A 7,468-nucleotide genomic window follows, 5' to 3' on the forward strand; every position below is an offset into this window, starting at 1 on the left:
TGTGTGAATGATTTCTTGTAACTCATCATATAATCAGATATAATAAATTTAATAATCCAGAAAGATAATTGTTTTTTTTTTCCTTTTCCTTCGTTCCTGTAAATCTAATTGGGCTTTTGAATCAAGGAATAACACAGAAAATACACATGAGTGTGATCCCGCACACACACAACATGAGGAGATTCTCTGGTGCACAGTGCACAAGCTGATTAGGAATGATCTTAAAGTCCTGCCTCCTGTTTACTAACACTTCAGCTTCTATGGCTCATCTGTTTCTAGCTGGAATGAAAAGAAGCGGTCAGAGGGGTGTTCAGCTTGTCTTTAACCTTGATGATGTTTCCAGTGAGGCTACATAATGGGTCCCTAATTGCTTTCACAGAGAGGGGGATGTGTTGACATTTCCTTTTGTGCTGGTGAAAGCCCGTGGCTGCAACCCTTATGCTAATTCAACCATTATATATCCAGAGGTATTTATGGGCCTGACACAAGTGATGTTGCAGGTAAAGGGCTGTGAAATGGTCTGTAAACAGAGGGAATTGATTCCTAGCGATAGTGTGTGCTGATGCACAGAGAAAGAACCTGTGTTTCCTCATGTCTCCTGAGCCGCCGTCAAATGACCAGTGACAGTTTTAACAGCATATTGCTTTCAGACATCAGAAAACGGCCAAAGTGAAATCCGATTGGTCAACTGTCTGTGGATAACAAGTTTCAAGTTAAAATTCTTTTCTTTTCGACTTGCTAAACATCACCCATCTGCACGAATGAGAGATATAATGAACTTGATATATGGTCATATCAAATTGTCATCTGATTTTGTTTTGCTCTATTTATTATCATTGATCTAATATTTAAACATTTTGAAATGCAAACTCGGGGGCATGGTGACTGTAGCATGTTAAATGCCTCACACCACTTGGGTAGGATATATCACACTGTATGTCCTAATCATTTTATTTAAAAAAGAAATCTGTTCATCCTAAAATGATCATTTTAAAGTTTTCCACAAAATACACAGCACAACACAACTATAAAAGACTAAATCCTCAGTAAAGAATTTCTGTTCAAATTCTGTTTAAAGTATTTTAAGGTTCTAATAATAAACATTAAAGCATCTTTACATTGTAGCTATATGCTAGCAAATGCCCCTTATATGCCCAGAATGATCTATATCACCCTACAGAGTGGTGAAAATGTCCCAGCACATTATTGGAACCCCACTTTCTGCCAATGAGAACGTCCGGAGGAAGTAGTGTCTGCTTGACCTCTGACTGAGCCCATAAACTGTTTATGCTCCTGCCCTCTGAGAAGAGGTTCAGGTGCCTGTAATCCAAGACCATCTTATTTAACTCTGTATATTGAAAATATATTGCTGTATTGCAGTTCTTGGGGGTCCATCAGTAAATTTTTCTGTCATTGTGGGTGTTAGTGAGTTAGTTCAGTAAGTTGGTTCAATAAGCTGTTCCTTAGCCTGCTGGTCTTGGATTACAGGCACCTGTAATCCAGGTGCCTGTAATCCAGGTGCCTGTACAGTATGTGCCTGTATGCCTTGTATGTATTTGTACTGTATTTTGCATCTTCTCTGTAAATGTCCAAAATCCTCATGAAGCCAAGTGGAGCTGGCACTATCTCTGAGTGCTTTGGGAATATATATATATATATATATATATATATATATATATATATATATATATATATATATATATATATATATATATATATATATATATATATATATACACACACATTATATGTATATTTATTTATTATGTATATCTGTACATACTACTTTGCACTAGTTAGATGCTAGATGCTAACTGCATTTTGTTGGCTTGTCCACATGTGCAATGACAATAATTTTAAATCTAATCTAATTAAATATCTATAGTATATCATAATGAGTCTTTCTCTTATACCTTATACCGTACCACACAAAGGTCAAGATAATGCTAAATTTACTGGGCTTGACAGAATAAAAGTGAAACGGTTCAGAATTAGAAAGAAGCAATACAGCTGCTTGTTATAATATTTTTTAAACCCCCAGAATTGTGAAGGATGCAATAAATAAACTCTAATATTCTCCTGATTGGAATCCATTCATTAGAAACATATTTTCTAACCAGCTTGTAATAAACCTTATGAATTCCACCTTCATTTAGTTTCCATTCAGTGTGCATGGAGGCATAGCTTACAAGTGCTGATAGGACAATTTAATTGAATTGCTATTTCCACCCGATCATCGTTAATTCACTCCACAGGTTTTCATGGTTAAAATAAATATTACCTCTATGTTTTCCAGTTATACTGAGAATAGATTTTGGATTTAAATGAGTCATTTCCCATTTAAGTAATACAGCTCTCAATGTTAGGTCATACTGTCAGGTTCAAACATGGCTAATTCATGAGCTACTTGTGTAAAAAACCTAAATGAGTGTATTGGTTGGTTTCCCTTAAACAGTGTAGAATACCTGCTTCTTTTCTCTGAAGGACACTTCAATGTTAGCATGTCTTTTTGATGAAAGCAATTCATTTTTAACACAATTTTAGCACCATAACGCTCCTCTCAAACTGCCGAATGTATTTATAGATTCGTATGAAGTAAAAGTATTGATATTTGCACCATATTTTGTCATAAGCCAATTTCTTAGCTATTTATTGAAAATTCTGACAGCATAGATAAATGAAAAACAGTGTCTTCTTCCTAACTGTCAAATACACAGAGCCTCCCATGATTACCCAGATCTCAAGGTGCTAAAATAATAAATCTGCTATATTAATCCAGCCAAAGTCCCAGCTTTTTTCCCTCTAAGATAGAATTTTAATAAAAGATAGCGCTGTCATAATCAATCAGCCAAGCCTGTGTCAGCTTTAAAGTGTGGGTCTATTCACACACACACACACACACACACACACACACACACACACACACACACACACACACACACACACACACACACACACACACAGGTGGAAGTGTGACAGCCCACACTATACAGTACATCACATACATAGTGACATTATACAGTACCTATTAGACACAAAATCATTGTAATGATTCTACATTTGAAAGTAATACAGAATGCATTACACAAGATACAGTACATTACATTGGATATGCAGCAACACCTCTGTTTTATTTAATGCAACCACCAGCTGTCGACGCTGTAAAAGTGATAATTATGACTGAATTACCGTACTCCCATTACACAGTCATGTAGCTGAGTTCGATGAATTTACCATGATCCTGCGAGCTTCACTGCTTGTATTTTTTCGACTGAGGAAGAAGTAGTTCTGTGAAACCCAAGAGCCAGTCTATGCGTATGGACCAGTTCATTTCATCATCAGCCTGTTGTGTAAATATGAAAACAATTGTTCACGATATATAATCGATATAATAATGTTATCATAAACTAGCACTTAAATTCCCTGTTTATTTTATGTGTATATTTAAAACCCAACAGAGTTTTAGGTTGATGGTCTGTAACCTAGTGAACCAGCGTTAATGCATTAATTGATAGAGACATCGTTCTGGATAAAAACGACTGACAAATGCTGTAATTGTAAATGGTATCATTTTGATATAGTTCAGATTCCTGCATCTTCTTCACGTTTATGTTAGATGAATTTTTTCCTCTGGTAGCTCAATACAGTAAACTGAAGTGTTAGCTCAAACGTTCAGGTTTCTTCTTGAAAGCAGAGGCTAAGTGGGGTTGGTTATGTGTTTATGTAGGAGTTATTATAGGAGTTATAGTTATAGAATTATAGGATGAAAGAATTGACACCATTGCAAACTATGTAAGAACATGCCACTGTAAGACACGCTGAGAGGATTGCAAAAAACTCTTTTATCCCAGTGTCTGTGAAATTGTTAAATAGAGGAAGTATAGAGTTGTAATTTCATGCATTCAATATTCTGTGTATTTTGTGAATTGGATTTGTCTAATGTGTGTACTGTATGGCTGCAGCATGGGTGATGGCCCAAGACAAATTTCCCTACTGGGAAGAATAAAAGTTTACCTTACCTTACCTTACCTTAGTCTGTTTGCATTTCATAGATCAGTTGCTAAGCCTTAATGTACAGCTCATGCTGCTAAATACGATAGAACTTAAATTATGCATATGAGGAAAAATAGGATTTCTATTCATTCTATTCATATGTTCATACAAGAAATAATAGACGAAGGGTCATGCTGGTGAAGTGACAGTTCTTACCATGAATTAGATTATTTTCCTAGAAACTTGTCATTCCTTCACCAGTTTCTCTTTTCATGTGTTTGGAAAGCCTTTTGTCCTGAAAACTTTTCTTTTGTGAAAAACTGTTGTAAAGTTACAAAAATAATATGATTTCATGATAATAAAAAAAACTTTTAATATATTCTTTTTTTCCTATGTTTATTTTTGCCTTTAACAGAACATCCAGTATACACATAAAAATGCGCACACTGATACAAACCTGTGATTTAAAATTAAAGCAGGAACTAACAACAGAAAATGAATCAAAGCCGTCTAAAAGTTAATCTAGTTTATCAAGAGGAACATTTTCCCCTCAGGCGATTAGCCACTTTAACACATACAGTCCACCATTCAGAGCCCTTAAGACTTTGTGAAGACTGTTGTCAGTCCAGACCACTGACCACTGTTACTACATGTAACATAGCTACATATTTTGTATACAGTAATCCCTCGCCACTTCGCTGTTCAAGTTTTGTGGTTCAAGTTTCGTGGCCCCAGTGCATCGTGATTTTTTAAAAATATTAATCGAAAAATAAAAATAAAAACGGTTTCCCAGGATGCCAGAAAAAGAGAGAAACTCTCTCAGAGGCTTTGTACATACCCACAGGCGCTCAGACAAGGCACATGATTGGTTCCTGGCACAAGATCTGAGCTGATTGGCGCATCATCGCATCCTCTCGCTGTCAACTGTGTCTCGCGTATTGTGTTCGAAATTAACTTTTCGTTAAGCCCCTACAATGCGTTCTAAGCGCCGTGCCTCTGCGAAAGATTCCTCTAGTGAGCCCAAGAGGTAGAGGAAGATGATGACCATCAGTGAAAAGGTCAAACTTAAAAAAAAGGCCAATCCAACTTTGTGGATTTTCACCTATCGCGAGGGGTTCCGGTCCCCATTAACCGCAATAAATGAGGGATCACTGTATAACTATTTTTGCATAATCCATACAAATATATCCTATTTCTTACTCATTAATTATTTAGATATTTAAATTAATTTCGCTGCAAGTTGTATACAATATAATACGGTATACAGTGCTGTGAAAAAGTGTTGGCCCCCTTCCTTAATTTTTATTTTTTTGGCCGTTTGTTACACTTTAATGTTTCAGATTATCGAACAAATTTAAATATTAGCCACAATAACACAAGTAAACACAACATGCAGTTTTAAAATGAAGGTTATATTATTAAGGGAAAACAAATCCAAATATACATGTCCCTGTGTGAAAAAGTGTTTGCCCCCTAAATCTAACAACTGCGTAAGCCACCCTTGGCAGCAAGAACTGCAATCAAGCATTTGTGATAACTTGCAATGAGTCTTTTACAGTGCTGTGGAGGAATTTTGGTCCACTTAGCTTTGCAGAATTGTTGTAATTCAGCCACATTTGAAGGTTTTGGTGCATGAACAGCCTTTTTAAGGTCATGCCACAGCATCTTTATAGGATTCAGGTCAGGACTTTGACTCGGCCACTCCAAAGTCTTCATTTTGTTTTCCTTCAGCCATTCAGTGGTGGACTTGCTGGTGTGTTTTGAATCATTGTCCTGCAGCAGAACCCAAGTTCGCTTCAGCTTTAGGTCACGAACAGATGGCTGCACATTGTCCTTCAGGATTTTTTGGTAGACAGCAGAATTCATGGTTCCATTTATCACAGTAATTCTCCCAGGTCCTGAAGCAGCAAAACAGCCCCATACCATCACACTACCACCACCATATTTTACTGTTTGTATGGTTCTTGTTCTGAAATGCGGTGTTACTTTTACACCAAAGACATCAAAAAGTCTTGGGGATCATCAAGATGTTTTCTGGCAAAACTGAGATAAGCTTTTATGATCTTTTTTCAGCAGCAGTTTTTGTCTTGGAACTCTACCATGCTGGGCCATTTTTGCCCAGTCACTTTATTATGATGGAGTCATGAACACTGACCTTAACTGAGGCAAGTGAAGCATTTGAGGCCATCTTTGGATGTTGTTTTTTTTTCTTTTGTGACATCTTGGATGAGCCGTCTCTGCTTTCTTGGGGTATGCTTTCTTGGCTGGCCGACCACTCCCGTGAAGGTTCACCACTGTTCCGTGTTTTCACCATTTGTGTATAATGGCTCTCACTGTGGTTCACTGGAGTCCCAAAGCTTTAGAAATGGCTTTATAACCTTTTCCAGACTGATAGATCTCACTTACTTATGTTCTCATTTGTTCCTTAATTTCTTTGGATCTCTGCATGATGTGAAGATTTTGAGGATCTTTTGGTGTTCTTGTCAGTCAGGACTTATTTAAGTAATTTATTGATTGTGAACAGGTGTGGCAGTAATCCGGCCTGGGTGTGGCTAGAGAAATTGAACTCAGGTGTGATAAACTACAGTTAAGTTAAGTTTTAACAGGGGGGTAAAACACCTTTTCATACAGGGCCATGTGGGTTTGGATTTTGTTAATAATAAAATCCTTCATTTAAACCTTCAGCATATTGAGTTTACTTGTGTTATCTTTGACTAATATTTAAATATGTTTGATGATCTGAAACATTAAAGAGTGACAAACATGAAAAAACCTGTATAAGACAAATAAAATCTTACTTTTTTCCAATTAGATTTCAGAATTCAGAAGCTTACTGGTGTAAACAGTTGTATTGTTTTATTTGAGTGAAATCATTTTATAAGTGTTTTTTATTCATAAATATCCTACAGCCATCATTTAATCTGGTGGCTAGTTCTGTCTGTAACCTTCTAATGCACCCAGTTCCAAAACAGATTCCCTGACTATGTCACTAATTTGTGCTATTTGAACCGATATATTCTGCTATTCTTTTATAATAGCCACAAGAGCATTATAGTAATATCTGACACTGATAATGATGATGATGATGATGATGATGAGGAGGAGGAGGAGGAGGAGGAGGACTGGGGTGCAGTACTGTATGTGTTCTATGTGTTCTCTGTGTTTTATTCCAAAGGTGATCAGTGGTGCTGAGGTCAGGGTTCTTCCTCAACAAACTATGGCTTTATCACTTTGTGCACAGGGGTATTTGCTGGAACATGATCAAGCCTTTAAGTTCCAGGAAAGGAAAATAATAAAGTTATAAGACAATATGATATTCTAGACAAACAGTTTGGGGAAAAAGTTAATATGGGTGTGATGATCAAGTGTCCACATACTTCTGGCTGTATTCTTTGGACAATGATGTACTATAATATTTCCACTAAGACTAAATACTAGTTAGTGTAATGTTGAGAGATATAAGATTAGGATTGAG

This window comes from Tachysurus fulvidraco, chromosome 5 (genome assembly GCF_022655615.1).
Source record: "Tachysurus fulvidraco isolate hzauxx_2018 chromosome 5, HZAU_PFXX_2.0, whole genome shotgun sequence".
NCBI classification, from domain to species: Eukaryota; Metazoa; Chordata; class Actinopteri; order Siluriformes; family Bagridae; genus Tachysurus; species Tachysurus fulvidraco.